The sequence below is a fragment of the Rattus norvegicus genome, chromosome 7 (assembly GCF_036323735.1).
Source record: "Rattus norvegicus strain BN/NHsdMcwi chromosome 7, GRCr8, whole genome shotgun sequence".
NCBI lineage: Eukaryota > Metazoa > Chordata > Mammalia > Rodentia > Muridae > Rattus > Rattus norvegicus.
The window spans coordinates 87,840,983-87,862,749 of record NC_086025.1 but is presented as its reverse complement, the minus strand read 5'-3'; positions in this window follow the sequence as shown (position 1 = coordinate 87,862,749).

The following is a 21,767-nucleotide window of genomic DNA, read 5'->3' as shown; positions in this document are numbered from 1 at the left end:
TGTCCATGAAAAAGCCTAAGACGCTGTCTTGAATCATTGCTAGCAGCAGCAGTTAGTAACCCTGGGATTTCTGTGAGTTGAAGACTCTATGCCCCTTTTTAAACAATTATATGGAGTTGCTGTTATTGTAGTCAATGTAATCAGGCATCTAGACTGAGGGACCCATAAACCATTAGATCCACTATCTTAGTTGGAGTTTCCATTGCTGTGATAAAACATGACGGCCAGCTGCAGAGATAGCCCAATAGGTGAGTGTGCATGCCACCTCCAGAAGATCCAACTTCGATTCCCAGTAGCATGTCATATGGTTAACAACTGTCTATAACGCTAGCTCTAAACCAGAGTCTCTGTGGACAACTGCAGTCATGTGTATGGAGACTTACACATAAATAAAAATAATAAAAAATATTTTATTAAAAAAGGTAAGGCATGCGATACACATCTTAATCCTAGCACTCAGGAGGCAGAGGCAGATGGATCTCTGAGTTCAAGGCCATCTTGGTTACAATAATAAATTCCAGGACAGTCAGGACTACATAGAGCGACTCAAAAATCCAATCCCAAGCCAACAATATTTTTTTTACCATGATCCAAAACAACTTGTAGAAGAAAGGGTTTATTTCACTTATACATTCATACTACAGTCTGTACTTGAAGGAAGTCAGGGCAAGAATTCAAGTCAGGAATTTGGAAGCTGAAACTAAAGCACAGGCAATGGGAAGTTGCTACTTACTGACTTTCTCCTTATGACTGTCTTAGAGTACCCAGGACCACCATCCCTGTGCAACTGCCCTCTATGGTGAACTGGGCTCTCCCACATCAATAATCAATCCGGAAAATGCCCTGAAAACCAATGTGGTCAGGGTATTTTCTTAAATGAGACTCTCTTTTACAAAATGACTCAAGCTTGTGTCAAGTTGACATAAAACTAGCCAACATATCTGCAAACACTCTCTTTATTATTATAGAAAAACAATAACTTTCTAAGCATGGAGATGGAGGCTTGAAGAATTTTGCTTTTGCATTAATAGAAATTAATATAGAAGTTGCAATGTTGTGGAAGCTTTAGAAGTAGAAGCCTACCTGTTGGGAAAGGGACATAACCTGGCTCCGCTTTGGGTGGAGACTTTTGCTTCCTGGTCCACTGTGGTGTGAACAGCCTCTGGCAGATGCGCCCACCACCATAAATATACCTTTCTGTTATGACAGACTGAAACCTGACACCATAGACTTTTTCTCTCTTGGTTTGTCGAGTATGTTTGTCACAATGATTTAGACATAACTCATGCAGGGCATATAGCTCCTTTTAGACAGCTCTCCACCAACTTTCTTCCCTACTAGTCTCTTTCCAACATTCATGTCTGTTTCACTTGTGTCTCTCCAGATATAGCCAGCGCTGTCTATATGTCCTTTGGGGCCAGAGTCTAAGGGTGTCCCAGTGGGAACAAAACTCAAGACAGCTGGTACAGAATCCATCAGTAGCCTGTAGTTCAGCAGTAAGAAGTGTCCCATAAGCTCTGCCTCCATTCGGGTCTGGCTGTGGAAGAGCTTCTCTTAGGTAGACCTATAGCTGGAATGTCAGATTACTTCGGTTGCATCCCATCTAGAGTACAGTTTTCCAGTTCCTCCTTGCCTTTCAGCTGCTCTTTCTTTTGCTGATTCTTGCTCTCTTCCACAAATTTCTCTGCGCCTTGGATGGGCAGTATAAATCACTTCTTTAAGGCTCAGCCTTCCTCTGTCACTCTCTCTCAGCATCTGTGGCAGGCATGAGTTTCTGCATTCACAGCAGTTCACTGCAAATAGCTTTTTGATTAGGGCTGAGAGTAGCTTTTGTGCAAGGCTATAGACATAGAGAGTTAGGAGGCAGATTGACGTCCATTTAGTTAACCATCACTAGTAGTGTTTTTTCTCTTGGGGCATGGGTTTGTTTATTTTTTAACCAGGCCTCAGTTAATTTTTTTTGTTTTTATTTTTTTAACTTTCTGGTGGATCCTCGATCTTGGCTTGTGAAAACAAAACCTCAAATTCTCTGTTCACCTTCCCATAGCTTTCACCCTGAGTTACCATATCACACCCCTGGATCTTAATATCATCTGGAGTTCTGAAATATATTTAATTTACTTTGTGAGTGTGTAGTGTGGGAAGGGAGGGTTCCATGGAACAGGTGTTGTTAGAAGGCAATTTGAAGGAATTTGTTTTCTCCTTCTATTATGTGGGTCCCAGGGACTGAACTCAGGTTTGCTCACAGATTGGATTTAGGGTGATTTCTAATTCTGGAGCAGGATTTCTTCCCATGGACTACATAGATTAATTATGTTTAAATGAATCTTTATGTGCAGATATCAGGAATTAGGACCAGTATATGTTTTAGACACAATTCATCCCTCTAGGGTGGGGATTTCTAGGGCTGGGATTTCAGTGTTTTCCTGGGTCTACTATGAGCCTTGGGTTTATCTGCCCAGAACAAAATGATTTTTAACGTGTTTCAACTGTCTTTGTATTCATCTTTAGATTAACTGGGGTTAAAGGTAAGGTATTTACCACCCCTATGTATTTAGCCCAGTGTCTGGAACATAGAAGAAAATTGATAAGTATTACTAAAATAACGGGTTTCAACCAGTATGTATAAACACCGAGGAGGTACCATTCGGGCTAATTAAAGTTACACGGAGAAATATTTTTTTACTTTAAAGCTAACTATGGTTTTACTTGACCCTTGTTTGCGCCAATGCTAGCATTAATGAAAGAAAAAAGCATTTCTTTGCATACAAATTCCCCAAAACCAATATGCAAATACACATTCCCAAACTAATCTGCACAGAAGGTGGACTGTGAGATTATCTCTGTTAGTAAAAGAAGACTACATGCTGTTAGCTGATAACCATGGCCGTGGGAGAGAGAACATGGGAAGGAACGCTGGCAGAATGGGTGGGGGAGAGAGTTGCAGCACAGAGCATGAGCAAGAACACGGGCAGTAGGCTCAACAGAGTTGCTTGATGAGCAAGAGTTAAACCCCATTGTTGCATTTGGGTAAGGGTCTGTCTAACTGGACATTCTAGTGGCTGTCCGGTAGCCCTGCCTGCCTTTTCATACTTTGTGCTTTGGGAAATGAAATGTAGGCTAATCCCTGCACAACTGTAACATAATTATGTAGCAAGTTGATAGCAGCTTTTGTGAACAAGGTGAACAGATGTCCATGGTGCAGTCAACCTGAGCAGGCATCCAGAATGAAGGAAAGGACATTGCAAACATATGAAATAGGAGCTTGAGACATCTTGCTTTTACATTAATGGGAATTTGTACAATGGCTATTCACTACTAGAGATTTAAAAGATGGTTTAATTGCATGTGTGAACATATGTGTGTACACACACACACACACATGCACACACATACACATGGCACACACACACCTTTTTCTTTTAATTTTTAAACAGTCTAAGATGTATTCAGGAAAAAGATGCAATGGATGCTTTATCACTATAGGCAAACAAGCACAACTAAAAGACAATGGATAGGGACATCGTGTTGGGTGTGGTGAAAAGGAAGTCTGGGTATAGGCCAAAGACAGATGCAGAGCCCTGCTATTAGGACATTCATGTATCTGCTGCTGCTTTGGGAGGGTTGACCTTATTCAAAAGATTTCAAACAATCCCTTTAGGCAGTTAGAGGATAGACGGAGAAAACAGTCAGATGGTTTCACATGACATAACTTTGCTTTTTTTCATCTCCCTCTTTTCAGTATGAAACACAACACAGGCAAGCATTGCAGACACAGAGACTAACCCAACTTGCCATTGCTCACAACTACCTCAGATATAGGTTTCTCCCTGATCAGTCTGTGACTGACTGGGTTAGTCCTATGCTACTTTTTTTGGTTGAATTTACACTATACTGATAGAAACACTTCCGGCAGGGAATTGCATATTTTCTTGTTCTGTGATAGAGACTGAACGTAAGTCTCACATTTGCTAGGTAAGTGTGCAACATGCATCACACCCTGACTCAGGCTGTTGGTTTTTTAATACTATTAACCATGCTGCAGTGACTCTAAGATCCTAGGGCTCGGCCTGGGAGGCCAGAGGAGACTGCACTCTGTGCACGTCCAGACGCCGGAGGAGGGTACCGAGCGCCATCTGGAACCCTGGTGCACGGAGGCTCCTGGAAAGAGCGGCGCGGATCTTCCCGGTTGCTGCCACAGCGGAGAGGACTTAGGCAGTACCCCACGAGCAAACTTGAGCCTTGGAACTGCAGGTAGGACCAACTTTTCCCCTGCAAGAAACCTGCCTGGTGAACTCAGGACACACAGAGGCAAAATTCCTCTAAGACCGGGCACTTCCTGTGTTTACCGGAAGTCCCACACCCGCGGATCCCGGCTCGCAGCAGCTCTCTGCTCCCAAACCCCGTGGGAGAGAGACCTCACCGCCTGATCAGGTGGGCACTCCTGAGGCTGCAGAGCGGAGGAGACCACCAACACTGCCCACCCCTGCCCACATCCCTGGCCCAAGAGGAAACTGTATAAGGCCTCTGGGTTCCCGTAGGGGAGGGCCCGGGAGCGGCAGGACCCCTGCGCCTGAGACACTGCCGGAACCTGAAGGAAACAGACCGGATAAACAGTTCTCTGCACCCAAATCCCGTGGGAGGGAGAGCTGAACCTTCAGAGAGGCAGACATGCCTGGGAAACCAGAAGAGACTGCACTCTGTGCACATCTAGGCGCCAGAGGAGAACACCAAACGTCATCTGGAACCCTGGTGCACGGAGGCTCCCGGAAAGAGCGGCGCAGATTTTCCCGGTTGCTGCCACAGCAGAGAAGACTTAGGCAGTACCCCACGAGCAAACTTGAGCCTTGGAACCACAGGCAGGACCAACTTTTCCCCTGCAAGAAACCTGCCTGGTGAACTCAAGACACAGGCCCACAGGAACAGCTGAAGACCTGTAGAGAGGAAAAGCTACACGCCCGAAAGCAGGACACTCTGTCCCCATAACTGGCTGAAAGAAAACAGGAGAACAGGTCTGCAGCACTCCTGACACACAGGTTATAGGACAGTCTGGCCACTGTCAGAAATAGCAGAACAAAGTAACACTAGAGATAATCTGATGGCGAGAGGCAAGCGCGGGAGCCCAAGCAACAGAAACCAAGACTGCATGGCATCATTGGAGCCCAATTCTCCCACCAAAGCAAACACGGAATATCTAAACACACCAGAAAAGCAAGACCTAGTTTCAAAATCATATTTGATCATGATGCTGGAGGACTTCAAGAAAGACATAAAGAACTTCCTTAGAGAACAAGTAGAAGCCTACAGAGAGGAATCGCAAAAATCCCTGAAAGAATTCCAGGAAAACACAATCAAACAGTTGATGGAATTAAAAATGGAAATAGAAGCAATCAAGAAAGAACACATGGAAACAACCCTGGACATAGAAAATCAAAAGAAAAGACAAGGAGCTGTAGATACAAGCTTCACCAACAGAATACAAGAGATGGAAGAGAGAATCTCGGGAGCAGAAGATTCCATAGAAATCATTGACTCAACTGTCAAAGATAATGTAAAGCAGAAAAAGCTACTGGTCCAAAACATACAGGAAATCCAGGACTCAATGAGAAGATCAAACCTAAGGATAATAGGTATAGAAGAGAGTGAAGACTCCCAGCTCAAAGGACCAGTAAATATCTTCAACAAAATCAGAGAAGAAAACTTCCCTAACCTAAAAAAAGAGACACCCATAGGCATACAAGAAGCCTACAGAACTCCAAATAGATTGGACCAGAAAAGAAACACCTCCCGTCACATAATAGTCAAAACACCAAACGCACAAAATAAAGAAAGAATATTAAAAGCAGTAAGGGAAAAAGGTCAAGTAACATATAAAGGCAGACCTATCAGAATCACACCAGACTTTTCGCCAGAAACTATGAAGGCCAGAAGATCCTGGACAGATGTCATACAGACCCTAAGAGAACACAAATGCCAGCCCAGGTTACTGTATCCTGCAAAACTCTCAATTAACATAGATGGGGAAACCAAGATATTCCATGACAAAACCAAATTTACACAATATCTTTCTACAAGTCCAGCACTACAAAGGATAATAAAGGGTGAAGCCCAACATAAGGAGGCAAGCTATACCCTAGAAGAAGCAAGAAACTAATCATCTTGGCAACAAAACAAAGAGAATGAAAGCACACAAACATAACCTCACTTCCAAATATGAATATAACGGGACGCAATAATCACTATTCCTCAATATCTCTCAATATCAATGGCCTCAACTCCCCAATAAAAAGACATAGATTAACAAACTGGATACGCAACGAGGACCCTGCATTCTGCTGCCTACAGGAAACACACCTCAGAGACAAAGACAGACATTACCTCAGAGTGAAAGGCTGGAAAACGATTTTCCAAGCAAATGGTCAGAAGAAGCAAGGTGGAGTAGCCATTCTAATATCAAATAAAATCAATTTTCAACTAAAAGTCATCAAAAAAGATAAGGAAGGACACTTCATATTCATCAAAGAAAAAATCCATCAAGATGAACTCTCAATCCTAAATATCTATGCCCCAAATACAAGGGCACCTACATATGTAAAAGAAACCTTACTAAAGCTCAAAACACACATTGCACCTCACACAATAATAGTGGGAGATTTCAACAACCCACTCTCATCAATGGACAGATCATGGAAACAGAAATTAAACAGAGATGTAGACAGACTAAGAGAAGTCATGAGCCAAATGGACTTAACGGATATTTATAGAACATTCTATCCTAAAGCAGAAGGATATACCTTCTTCTCAGCTCCTCCTGGTACTTTCTCCAAAATTGACCATATAATTGGTCAAAAAACGGGCCTCAACAGGTACAGAAAGATAGAAATAATCCCATGCGTGCTATCGGACCACCACGGCCTAAAACTGGTCTTCAATAACAATAAGGGAAGAATGCCCACATATAGGTGGAAATTGAACAATGCTCTACTCAATGATAACCTGGTCAAGGAAGAAATAAAGAAAGAAATTAAAAACTTTTTAGAATTTAATGAAAATGAAGGTACAACATACCCAAACTTATGGGACACAATGAAAGCTGTGCTAAGAGGAAAACTCATAGCGCTGAGTGCCTGCAGAAAGAAACAGGAAAGAGCATATATCAGCAGCTTGACAGCACACCTAAAAGCTCTAGAACAAAAAGAAGCAAATACACCCAGGAGGAGTAGAAGGCAGGAAATAATCAAACTCAGAGCTGAAATCAACCAAGTAGAAACAAAAAGGACCATAGAAAGAATCAACAGAACCAAAAGTTGTTTCTTTGAGAAAATCAACAAGATAGATAAACCCTTAGCCAGACTAACGAGAGGACACAGAGAGTGCGTCCAAATTAACAAAATCAGAGATGAAAAGGGAGACATAACTACAGATTCAGAGGAAATTCAAAAATCATCAGATCTTACTATAAAAACCTATATTCAACAAAACTTGACAATCTTCAGGAAATGGACAATTTCCTAGACAGATACCAGGTATCGAAGTTAAATCAGGAACAGATAAACCAGTTAAACAACCCCATAACTCCTAAGGAAATAGAAGCAGTCATTAAAGGTCTCCCAACCAAAAAGAGCCCACGTCCAGACGGGTTTAGTGCAGAATTCTATCAAACCTTCATAGAAGACCTCATACCAATATTATCCAAACTATTCCACAAAATTGAAACAGATGGAGCACTACCGAATTCCTTCTATGAAGCCACAATTACTCTTATACCTAAACCACACAAAGACCCAACAAAGAAAGAGAACTTCAGACCAATTTCCCTTATGAATATCGACGCAAAAATACTCAATAAAATTCTGGCAAACCGAATTCAAGAGCACATCAAAACAATCATCCACCATGATCAAGTAGGCTTCATCCCAGGCATGCAGGGATGGTTTAATATACAGAAAACCATCAACGTGATCCAGTATATAAACAAACTGAAAGAACAGAACCACATGATCATTTCATTAGATGCTGAGAAAGCATTTGACAAACTTCAACACCCCTTCATGATAAAAGTCCTGGAAAGAATAGGAATTCAAGGCCCATACCTAAACATAGTAAAAGCCATATACAGCAAACCAGTTGCTAACATTAAACTAAATGGAGAGAAAATTGAAGCAATTCCACTAAAATCAGGGACTAGAGAAGGCTGCCCACTCTCTCCCTACTTATTCAATATAGTTCTTGAAGTTCTAGCCAGAGCAATCAGACAACAAAAGGAGGTCAAGGGGATACAGATCGGAAAAGAAGGAGTCAAATATCACTATTTGCAGATGATATGATAGTTTATTTAAGTGATCCCAAAAGTTCCACCAGAGAACTACTAAAGCTGATAAACAACTTCAGCAAAGTGGCTGGGTATAAAATTAACTCAAATAAATCAGTAGCCTTCCTCTACACAAAAGAGAAACAAGCCGAGAAAGAAATTAGGGGAACGACACCCTTCATAATAGACCCAAATAATATAAAGTACCTCGGTGTGACTTTAACCAAGCAAGTAAAAGATCTGTACAATAAGAACTTCAAGACACTGAAGAAAGAAAATGAAGAAGACCTCAGAAGATGGAAAGATCTCCCATGCTCATGGATTGGCAGGATTAATATAGTAAAAATGGCCATTTTACCAAAAGCAATCTACAGATTCAATGCAATCCCCATCAAAATACCAATCCAATTCTTCAAAGAGTTAGACAGAACAATTTGCAACTTCATCTGGAATAACAAAAAACCCAGGATAGCTAAAGCTATCCTCAACAATAAAAGGACTTCAGGGGGAATCACTATCCCTGAACTCAAGCAGTATTACAGAGCAGTAGTGATAAAAACTGCATGGTATTGGTACAGAGACAGACAGATAGACGAATGGAATAGAATTGAAGACCCAGAAATGAACCCACACACCTATGGTCACTTGATTTTTGACAAAGGAGCCAAAACCATCAAATGGAAAAAAGATAGCATTTTCAGCAAATGGTGCTGGTTCAACTGGAGGGCAACATGTAGAAGAATGCAGATCGATCCATGCTTATCACCCTGTACAAAGCTTAAGTCCAAGTGGATCAAGGACCTCCACATCAAACCAGACACACTCAAACTAATAGAAGAAAAACTAGGGAAGCATCTGGAACACATAGGCACTGGAAAAAATTTCCTGAACAAAACACCAATGGCTTATGCTCTAAGATCCAGAATCGACAAATGGGATCTCATAAAACTGCAAAGCTTCTGTAAGGCAAAGGACACTGTGGTTAGGACAAAACGGCAACCAACAGATTGGGAAAAGATCTTTACCAATCCTACAACAGATAGAGGCCTTATATCCAAAATATACAAAGAACTCAAGAAGTTAGACCGCAGGGAAACAAATAACCCTATTAAAAAATGGGGTTCAGAGCTAAACAAAGAATTCACAGCTGAGGAATGCCAAATGGCTGAGAAACACTTAAAGAAATGTTCAACATCTTTAGTCATAAGGGAAATGCAAATCAAAACAACCCTGAGATTTCACCTCACACCAGTGAGAATGGCTAAGATCAAAAACTCAGGTGACAGAAGATGCTGGCGAGGATGTGGAGAAAGAGGAACACTCCTCCATTGTTGGTGGGATTGCAGACTGGTAAAACCATTCTGGAAATCAGTCTGGAGGTTCCTCAGAAAATTGGACATTGAACTGCCTGAGGATCCAGCTATACCTCTCTTGGGCATATACCCAAAAGAGGCCTCAACATATAAAAGAGACACGTGCTCCACTATGTTCATCGCAGCCTTATTTATAATAGCCAGAAACTGGAAAGAACCCAGATGCCCTTCAACAGAGGAATGGATACAGAAAATGTGGTACATCTACACAATGGAATATTACTCAGCTATCAAAAACAACGAGTTTATGAAATTCGTAGGCAAATGGTTGGAACTGGAAAATATCATCCTGAGTGAGCTAACCCAATCACAGAAAGACATACATGGTATGCACTCATTGATAAGTGGCTATTAGCCCAAATGCTTGAATTACCCTAGATCCCTAGAACAAAGGAAACTCAAGACGGATGATCAAAATATGAATGCTTCACTCCTTCTTTAAATGAGGAAAAATAATACCCTTGGCAGGGAAGGGAGAGGCAAAGATTAAAACAGAGACTGAAGGAACACCCATTCAGAGCCTGCCCCACATGTGGCCCATACATATACAGCCACCCAATTAGACAAGATGGATGAAGCAAAGAAGTGCAGACCGACAGGAGCCGGATGTAGATTGCTCCTGAGAGACACAGCCAGAATACAGCAAATACAGAGGCGAATGCCAGCAGCAAACCACTGAACTGAGAATAGGTCCCCCGTTGAAGGAATCAGAGAAAGAACTGGAAGAGCTTGAAGGTGCTCGAGACCCCAAAAGTACAACAATGTCAAGCAACCAGAGCTTCCAGGGACTAAGCCACTACCTAAAGACTATACATGGACTGACCCTGGACTCTGACCCCATATGTAGCAATGAATATCCTAGTAAGAGCACCAGTGGAAGGGGAAGCCCTGGGTCCTGCTAAGACTGAACCCCCAGTGAACTAGACTATGTGGGGAGGGTGGCAATGGGGGGAGGTTTGGGAGGGGAACACCCATAAGGAAGGGGAGGGGGGAGGGTGATGTTTGTCCGGAAACCGGGAAAGGGAATAACACTTGAAATGTATATAAGAAATAGTCAAGTTAATAAAAAAAAAATAAAAATTTGCAAAATCATGATGCAAAAAAAAAAAGATCCTAGGGCTCACTGCAATGCAAAGTAACTTTTAATTTCCATTATTTCTATGGGTTTACTCTAAAATTAGGTAATTTTTGGGACATAATAGCAGAATGGAGGATGTAATACCTTTCCACACGTTGAAACAAGGTCTGAGTTTGTCCTGTGTGCAACCCCAGTCTATATTGTTTATGGAGTGTCTACTCAGTGAGTTACTGGTTCCTCAGGAACCTTCAGTGGGTTTGAGTTCTGCATGCAAAAATTCCTGGTAACTATTCCTTCCATCACAAACAAAATTCTATATTCACTTTCTCTGAGAGAGACTCACAGTGTTCTACAAATTCCGCCTGGCATTCAAAACAGACTTAAAATAAAGTTCCAGATGGAGACACCTACATAAATGTACAGAGTGAACAGCTAAAGAAAACAAGTAAATGTCATCACCACCTTAGGAGTTAGAAGTTCTGTAAAATATTGCATTGGTAAGTTGAGGGCACATACTGAATCTGTAGGTTATCCTAGGTGGTGTGGACATTCTAAGAACATTAAACTTTCAACCCACAGGCATGGGATATCTTTTTACTTATTTATATGTTTATTCACTTTTAAAACCAGTTTTATATATTTCAATACATGATTTCCCTGAATCTTAGATTACGTTTATTTCTAAGAGATTGACTTTAGTTTTTCACTATTGAAAATGGGATTATTTTCTTGATTTTTGAATAGTTCATTAGCAGTATGCAGGATAACTATAGAAATGCACTGACTTTGTGTCTTATAATTTTGTTGCTCTCAGTTACTAGTGGAGAAAGAGAATGATACACACACATACACACAAATATGGGGAGGGGAGAGAGAGAGAGAGAGAGAGAGAGAGAGAGAGAGAGAGAGAGAGAGAGAGAGGAACTTCAGTGTATCGTATGTGTGAAAGCATGTACTCTAACAAGATAATTTCATTCTCCCTTTTTAGACTTCCCCGTTCCTCATTCCTTTCCCTTGCCTAATAATTCCTAATAGTTCCAACTGGGACCAGTCTAGCATTATAATGACTGTTTAACTGGCAAGAATGATGAGTCTTTTTCTGATATTAGCAAAATAACTTTGAAGTTTTTATCATTTCATGTGATGCTGTCTGTGGGCTTGTCCCATTTGGCTTTTGTTGAGGGGGAGGTTCCAGCACTTGGGGACATAGCAGGAATAAGAGAAGCAGCATTGTAGAATGAAGGGAGGAGAGTGTTGAATGATGTGTGTTATCTCTCCCCTTATCACAGGCTGCACAGAATACGTCCTCCACCTAGGAGAAGAGAGTGTGATGAGACTTTTCCTTGAAGTCTGAGGCTATCTCAGTGAAACTCAGCATTGGACAAACCCATGTCCTCAAACTTCAGAGCAGTCCCTGAAGGCAAACCTCCCAGACACATCTCACCGCCATATTAGATACCGTAGCCTTTTGTAGCGCCACCTTGTATACAGAAGCCACCCAATGTATCAATGCTTGAGACTGGAAAACCCAGACCAAAGGAACTACACTGTCACCATGATTACAGACTTCATTGGTCTACTCGCCAGCTAGTAACAGAAGAGCCCCTGGCAGGGATGACACGATGGCTCGGGACGCTCTGTGCTGGGAGGAAGCAACATGAGACAGCAGCTCCTCAGTTCCTGGAAGACAAGGAAGCAGAGAATGCAGGTCAAGAGAGAACCAGGGACAATTCACCCATGAACACACTCCAGCAGCCCACTTTCTCCAGCTAGAGGAAGGCTGTGCTGGATAGCTTTATGTCAACTTGACATAAGCTAAAGTCATCTGAGATGAGGGAACCTCAATTAAGAAGATGCCTTCATAATATCGGGCTGCACACCAGTCTGTAAAGCAGTCTTTTGGTGATTGATCAGGGAGGGTCAGTCTATTGTGGGTGGTGCTATTTCTGGGCAGGTGTTCCCAGGTTCTATAAGAACGCAGGCTGAGCAAGCCATAAGGAGTAAACCAGTAAGCAGTACTTCTCCATGGGCTCTGCGTCAGCTTTTATCTCCAGGTTTCTGCCCTGCTTGAGTTCCTGTCCTGACTTCAATAATGAACAGAGATGTGGAAGTGTAAACCAAATAAGCACTTTCCTCCCCAAGCTGCATTTGGTGATGGTGTTTGATCTCAATAGTAACCCTAATAGAGACAAAGTTCAATGTAATATCACCATCTGGGTGACAAAGTTTAATTCATGTGCCTTTCTAATTCAAACCATATCACTGTGCATGGGAGAAAATAATGTCATATTTTTATTTCTTGCCCTCTCTAATGTTACCTTCTGTCACCCTGAGTTAGTCCTCCTCAGGTATAGACTTCTCTCCCTTCTTCCCTCTTCTCCCCCTCTCTCTGTTGCTGTCTCTCTCTGTCTATCTCTGTCTCTGTCTCTCTCTCTCTGCACATGTGCATGTCCATGCATGAACACTGTGTGTATAACAGAAAACATGAGCTGTTTGTCTTTCTCACTTTGTCTTCTTTCATTTGTCATGATGCCCTCCAGTTTCATCCATACTTCTGCCAATGAGATTGCCTAATTCTTCTTTACGACTGAATAAACACCATTGTGTTGAAGGAATTGTTTCAAGTTAAGAACAGGAAAGTTGGGTGTTTCTATATTTTTAATGGTAAAAAAGACCATTACACTATTTTGAATATATACCACACTTCTTTTATCTATTGACCTGTTAATGGGAATCTAGGCAGATTCTACAACTATACTATTGCTGAACATGCAGCAATAAATACAGAAGTGCAGGTATGTCTGTGGAACCCTAACACACACACACACACACACACACACACACACACACACACACACACACACTACTACCTAGTAGTAGGGGGAGGAGGGGAGAAAGATTCGGTATAGCTAGATTATATAGAAGCTCTATTTTTAGGTTAAATTTATCTTGATTTTTTTCAGAAGCAGATTGCCCTCTATATACATATACATATATATATATGTGTGTGTGTGTGTGTGTGTGTGTGTGTGTGTGTGTGTGTGTGTGTGCTTTGCCTATGTGAATGTTGTTGTGTGCCTGGTATCTACAGAGCCAGAAGAGGGCACAAAATCCCCTGGAACTGTAGTTAAGGACAGTTGCAAGCCACCTAGTGTGTTCTAGAGATTGAACTGGAGTCCTTTGCAAAAGCAAGGACCACTCCTAGCGGCTGAGCCATCTTTCTGGTTCTCTTGGCTTTTAGTTTTTTGATGACCTTCCATACTGACTTGCACAGTAGTTATACTAGCTGTGTCTTAGGGTTCCTCTTTCCCTGCATCTCCACTAGTATTTGTTTCCTCATGGCTGCCACTTCGAACTTTGTTAGGTGGACTCTCAGTTGATAAGGTTATTGAATAGTTTTTCAAATAGATGTTAGTTTATATTCTGAGAACTTTCTGCTCAATAAATTTTTGTTAACTTCTTTTTTTAAATGAATTGACATTTCCATTTTAAATTAAAATACAATTATATCACCTCCTACTTCCCTATTTCCTCCCAAACCTTCCCTAGTCTACCATAGACTCTCAAAGTGAAAGCTTGTTTTTGGTTATTGTTACATATGTATTCTTCTAGTCAACTTTCCCTTTACCTGTTCTAGATTTTCCACTGGATGATATTCCTCCTTTTCTACATGACAATCAAGTTGTTTCCAACCTGGAAATACAATGTACTCAGTTTTCTACCTTATATTCAACAATGAGGCACTCCTGGTTTATTTCCAACCAATTCCCTGCTATCAGAATAAAGGAAGACTGCCATAATTCTCAGCCACAAAGTACCCAAGTACCCGTATGGGATGTCACCTGAGCCATAGACACTTAACCTATCTTTAGTAGAAAACAAGAGGCTTCAGAATAATAAGCCTAAAATTCTCCAAGAACCCCCAAGAACAAAACCAGCCTAGGCTGGTCTCCTGACTTTTTCTATGGCTGCTTTCATGAAGGAATGCAAAGTATTTTATGGTGATGAATTGTGGTAATTTGACTTGGCACTTTGGACAAAGACTGTAGGGCTTATTTTTATGAAGGGATAAAATGTTGAGGGCTGAGCTTGGGTAATTCATCCAACACTTACAACAAACTGGCTGCAGGAACCTCTGTGGAGTCGGTCTTCTGACCTCCATTTTCTCACCTTTTCTGTGAGTTCAACCACTCTCCCTTTTCTGAGACTACCCCCTCATTGGCAGGTTGATAGTGTGAAGCTGGATGACTAGGAAGTCACAGAGAAAAGTCCTGGCTCCAGCTTGTCTTCTAGAGACAGCCGAATGAGAGCTGTAAGTAACTCACTGGTTTGCTGGTCACTCCGCCTGCAGCCAGTTCCTCTACCCTGCAAGTGGCTTACAAAACATGTGTGCAGCCCATTTGTTCTTGTTCTCAAGGAGACAGCCATAGATATTAGCAAAGTACATTGTAGTAGAGACTCTATTTTAAAAGCAGCAGTTGGATCAAACTATGCTGAAAAATCCTTGGTAACCTGTCATACATTTAATACTTGTGAGTACAGTCAATACTTTTCAAATGCTAAAGGTATAAAATATGGTAAAAAGTTTGATAAGTATAGTTCTTAAGGAAGACTCTTGTTTTCTCCTAGCTGTGGAATCCTTATCTCAACATTGTGGACTAAAGGAGCTGGTCTATAGAAACCATGTAGACTGACGATGTGAATGAGCCTTTCTCGGCTGCAGATGTGGATAGACTACCTTTGCTATTTGTAGATCTGTTGGGCATATGGAATCCTTTTTAGAGCTCTGCACACCAAGGATTCTGTCTTTGTTTCCTTCCAGACTGAAACTATTTCGACTTAATAATTCTCAAGAAAATCCCTTTTTTACTTTTAAATACAAACTTAACATTTCTCTCAATGGAAGCAAAGTGGGAAGGAATTAAAGAACTCTCTATAGAAGCAGTGTTTGTTTTTTGTTTGTTTCTTTTCTTTTTATATTCAGGACAACCAAATCAATTTTGTATAAAAATCAACTAGCAACCCTGGTCAAAATACAAGTTATTTTGTTTTGATATCTTATGTTGAAGTTTAGTGATTGAAACATGTAAGTGGGTTTGCAAGTGGTTGCCTTCAAGAGTATGAAAATGAAATTATACTAGTGATGCATATGCTTAGAAAATATATTTTATTTATTCACCATTGTGCTTATTACATCTCTATAAATTGTTGCTATATATGAGAAGTTCACTGAGATGCTGTGCTATCCATCACTGTGTGTTTGTTGTCCATGGTCATATATTAAAGAAATGGGCAATCAGGGTGCAAGAAGAGAATCAGCTCTACAATGCTGCCCATTGGCCTCCACCTGGGCACCACGGCATGCACACACCCCGGGATAAATACATAAACAAAGTAATAAAAAATTTTAAAATAGGCAATCATAATGTGCACTGTTAAAAGCCATGTGAGGGACACATGCAGAGTGCAATGGACTCTGGCAACATAGCAGAGCACGTTCATGCAGTTATGTTATCATTCTCCTGTCCTTCCAGGCATTCCTCCTGCCACTCAAGGACTGTCTATACAACAGGCACTAATCAAGGGGCTGGAGATACCTCAGTGAACACAAAACCAGTTCCAGTCCTTGAATAAAATGGAATAATAGACAAAAGTAAATTATATATATATATAATACACACACACACACACACACACATATATATATATATATATATATAATCATTATAAGAGGTGCAAAGGAGTTTATCAGAATGCTATGCTATAAGATAGAATAATAATGTACAGGATACTGGAATATCAAGCTGGGGACCGAACCCAGGGCCTTGTGCTTGGTAGGCAAGCGCTCTACCACTGAGCTAAATCCCCAACCCCCAAAAGAGCTTTCTAATATCAGGGAAGGCTTGTACAAAGGCCCTGAGGTATGAAGAGTTTGACAAGATCAAGATATGGTAAGGGATATGATATAATAAGAATAAGAAAGTAGAATTAGAGAAGCAGTAGACATAGACTTACGCTTATGCCCTCAGGCTTAACCAGGGAACCCTCTCTTCCCAGTGAGTAGTGGTGACTGCTGAGACTGTGGCCGTAAAAGACGCTGGAAATGTGTGATGGAGCAGTGTTCAGTCTCAACAGAGATATTTATACAATCTACTCTAAAGCCCCAGGGACTACTGCGGAAGGGGTGGTGGGGAGAACGTAAGAACCTGAAAATAGGGAGAAGGGTCGTGAAGAGCCATTCTCTGGGTAACACAGACACGCTACAATCATGAGCTCAGAGCAACTACAGAGGTGAGCGCTGGAACTGGCCAAGATCAGACAGACCAGGAGTAAGGCGAGGATGACGAAGCAGCTCCTGAGTCTCCAGTTCTCAGTAAAGAACTATTTGCTACTGATAGCTCTAGGGAGAAGTCATTCTCTTCAACTGAGTGCCCATTCATGACCCCACCAGGCGACTATGGGCAGTTCTGAGTCACTCTCAGAGATGATACGGTCAAATGAAATGAGTCATAAAACAAAGCCAAGTCACATATCTGAGAAAGTGAATAATAGGGAGAGATTAACATGGATGGGAGAAAGATCAGCAAGGGTAGGAAGAATAAAATGATCAGAATACATTGTGTGCATGTGTAAAATTGCCAACGATTTTTTTCTCAAATTTATTTATTCACTTTGCACACCCAAATCAGCCCTTCCTCTCTTCCCAGTACCGCCTCATACAAGTCCTCCCCATGACACCTTTTGCTTCTCTTTTGAGAAAGGAAAGACCCCCCTCCCCCCATCAAGTTGTTGCAGGACTAGGCATATCCTCTCTCATTGAGGACAGACAAGACTGTCCATTTTTAGGGGTGATGGATGCACAGGCAGGCAGCAGGCAGCAGGCTCAGAGGCAGCCCCTGTGCCAGTTGTTAGGGAATCCACATGAAAACTAAACTGCTCATTTGCTGCATATGTTCAGGGGGCGGGGCCTAAATCCAGCCCGGGCTTGCTTGCTCTTTGGTTCGTGCTTCAGTCTCTTGGAGCTCCCGAGGGTCGGTCCAGGTTAGTTGACACTGTTGGTCTTCTTGTGGAGTCCCTGTCCTCTTTGTGTCCCTCAATATTTCTCCCAATGCTTCTATAAGACTCCCTGAGCTCTATATATAAGCATTCTTAGATATGAGTCTCTGTATCTCTTCTTATTGGCTACTTGGTGGAGCCTCTCAGAGGATAGTTATGTTAGGTTCCTGTCTGTAATAATAACTGAGTATCATTACTAGGGTCAAGGATTGGCTCTTGTCCATGGAATGATTCTCAATTTGTGGCAGTCACTGATTGCCTATTCCCACAGTCTCTGCTCCATATATTTCCCTGCACATCTTGCAGAGACACATTTTGGGTTGAAGGCTTTGTGGATGGGTTGCTGTCTTTATCCCTCCACTGGGGACCCTGCCTGTCTTCAGTCAGTGGTCACTTCAGGATCCACAACCCACCCTCTATTAGGAATTTCAGCTTGAGTCACAGCCAAAGAATTTTAGTCAATAAATAATTTAAAAATCCAGAAGCAAAAGTAGAAGTAAACATGGGGATAATTTTTTTTATTTATTTTTCTACCTACCTATTTATTTATTTAGTCTTCTCTCATGTATTACATCTCAACTATAATGTTCCCTTCTTCCTCTTCTCCCAGCTCCTCCTTCACCTTCTTTCTCCCTCAAACCCATTCCTTCAGTTTCCTTTCAGAAAATGTCAGGCCTCCCAGGGATATCAACCAAACATGATACATCACATTCAATAAAACTAGGTACCTACCCTCATATCAAGGATGGACAAAGCAATTTAGAAGGAAGGAAAGGCTTCTAAAAGGAGGCAAAAGAGTCAGAGACAGCCCCTACTCTCTTTGTTACATGTTCCACAAGAAGTCCACACTACACAACCATTGACTATATTCACAGGGACTAGGTCAGACCCATGCGGGTTCTGTGATTTTCCTGTGAGCCTCTATGAGACCAGTTGATTCTATGAGTTTTCCTGTGGTGTGCTTGACCTCTCTTACTCCTAAGATCCTTCCTCCTCTTCCTCTTCCACAGGATTTAGAAATGCCTTATCCTTTTCTCCTAAAGCTCAAATAGCTTGGCAACCTGTGGTTTGTCTCACCTAAACAGTGGCTGCCACACGAGAGAATTTATATAACTTAGACCTTCCTGCACAGTTTCCCCTACACTTTGGAGGTCCTGAGCTGGTACTTTCCAGATGCAAGTCAGGTAATTATTCAGCTAAATGCCTGGATGTGTAGATGGACATCTTAGATATTCAGTTTTTCCCCAGGGTCTTTTTACAAATCAAAGCTCTCCCTTTGGTTTATAAACTCATGTGGAGTCGAAGGCAAACAGTCTGGTGCTTCTGACTCATCTGCATTTAACTCATTACCATGTTATTCTTTTACAGTGGTCTGAAGTTTAAGAAATCTCTTGGGACTTATTTATTTAAACAAGAAAAAAAACTATTTAACTTTAAAAGCCCCTTTTAACTTTTTCATCTTAGGAGCAGGAAATTATGATTTCATAAACACAAATAAATGAAAAAAAAAACCTAAGTCAGTTGGCAGTATAATGATCCAAGATGCTTGTGTAGCTCTTAAATTAACCAAATACATGCCACAGATCCACAATACAAGAAAACAGCCTTGATCTCACAACCAAAATGGAGCACATCAGGGTGACACAGTTTGCCCACTTTATTTCTTCACTTTTTCTTCATGTTAGTATGTCAAACTTCAGAGATTCCTAAAGCATCAGTCCTGTTAAAAAAGACAGCCAAGTCATGATTGCAAGCAAACTGGCATGGATGGAATAGACCTTTGTAAGAAGTCATTTCATTTGGTTAAAGAACTTGAGGTTAAAAGACCATTTTTTTTGTTTTTTTTTTTTGTTTTTTTAAAGATTTTTATTGGTCTATGTGACACCAAAGCTCACAGCAGCTCAAACGAGAGTCTCAAATTTAGAGATGCTAACAGCATTGTTGAACGCCTTCCTGCAGTGGCGACATGGTTAAAGTAGTTTGACAGATGATGTCAGGTTCCAGTGATAGACTCTAAGAGCATGACCCCGCCAGCATCTCTGTAATTTGAGAATCTCTAGGTCTCAGACTGGCCAGAGGACCCTCCTAAACCACGCACTATGCTGAAAGCTTATAGTTCCTTGACTGGCCTGTCCTTAGCAGTGTTCCACACAGGGAACTGGTGGATTGACTGAGCCTTGCTTCACTCAGCAGGATGGAGATGGAGAAGGGACATTAGTTAGGTAACTCAAAGCATTGTTTCTACAAGAAGGGACAGTAAATACTGAGTAAAAGCTGTCCAGCAATGCTTAATGAAAGCAAGCAAGCTTAAAAAGTCATAGATAAGCAAAAAGTTATATAAATGGTCATACTGCACACATTCATCTGACATTTGAATCTTGATGGAGAAAGTGGGACCACAATTTGGATCAAAGTCCCCATTTTGTCATAAATTACCTAGTCCACACTGCCAAGTCCTTTCACTTCCCTGCGCCTCAGTATCCTCATTTCTAAAAGGAAGGGCTTGAACTCAGTGTTCCCTCCAAGTTTTCCCCCCTGGCTCTGAAATGGTAATGATCCCCAGCTTGCCAAAGCAGAGAGGGAAGATTCTCCTGGCCTAGGATTTCATGGAAAAGAAAACGGAAGCAGACCCAGGTGCAGGGCAGAAAAGGGAGCCAGCAGCCCCTGGGCTATAAAGTAAAGGAAGCAAGCAGGATGCTCTGGGGAATGAGGTCAACTTCAGGACAGGACATCTTCACGAGCTGGGGAGCACCCTCCAGGTTCCTTGGGGCTCTGTGGAATGAACACTCTGGAGCAGTGGTGAGAGTTGCCATAGAGAGGGACAAATAGACTGTTGTTTGGTGCAGTAACTTGGATTCTGCCAGAAGTCTTCTCGCACTCAAAATAAATATTATATATGGCTTCCATCAGTGGTGCTTAATCCAGAAAGAAAAAACATATACAGTGTCTTTTCTGAGGTGTTAGAAATATAATAATTTAGGAGCCTGAGAGATGGCACTGTGTTTAAGAGCACTCACTGCTCTTCCAGAGAATCTGAGTTTGATTCCCACTACCCATGTGAGGCAGCTCACTCCTGCTTGCGACTCAAGTTCCCCAGAATGCAACACCCTCACTGGCCTCCCTTGAACACCTCCACACATGTAACATACACCCACACAGAAACATTTCCACACATACAAATAAAACATCACTGTGAAAAAGAAATATACTAATTTGACATGCCCTTACTCTAATGTAGAGTTCTTGAAATAATATGCATTTTTGAGGCTGAAATTTTGTTTGTATGCTAAAAAGACGACATGTATTACACATGAGAATCTTGTATATATATATATAGGTGTATATATGTATGTACAAATGTATGTATGCATGTATGTATGTGTGAATGTGTATGTGTATGGATATATGTATGTATATATTAGTTCTCCAGTAATATATATATAGTTGCTTCTTGCATTGATAGAGAATGGCTTGAAAGAGCTTTTAGTTCAGGTTATATTGTAGTTTTGAAATAAATATTACAAGAGTTTTTAGGATTTTGAAATGTTGGATAAAAATCTATGGGCTGTATATACACCCAGTTAGTTGACATTACACCAAGTAAGAAAAGAGGAATAGAATCTATGATGTCATTGAATACATAGTTGTTTTCTCTATTATGTCAAGGTATGTGGAATTCAGTACCTCGCCTCTCTCCTCTGTGTGACTTGGTGCTGGAAACAGATGGTCCTACCCCAACTTCCACACTCCCTGTGTTCTCATGTCATTCCCCAGTTTTTCACTGACTGGCTCACATCAGTCTATGAATGACACTCCAGCATGGTGGGCTGAGTGTTCTCCCTGGCTCTTTCTTTCCAGATTTTATTCAAGAGGTACTGACTCTCTGTGCAGGGTCTTCCTTTGCTTTCCTTCTCCCTGCTCTGCGGATGCCGTTCCTCTTCTCTCGAGC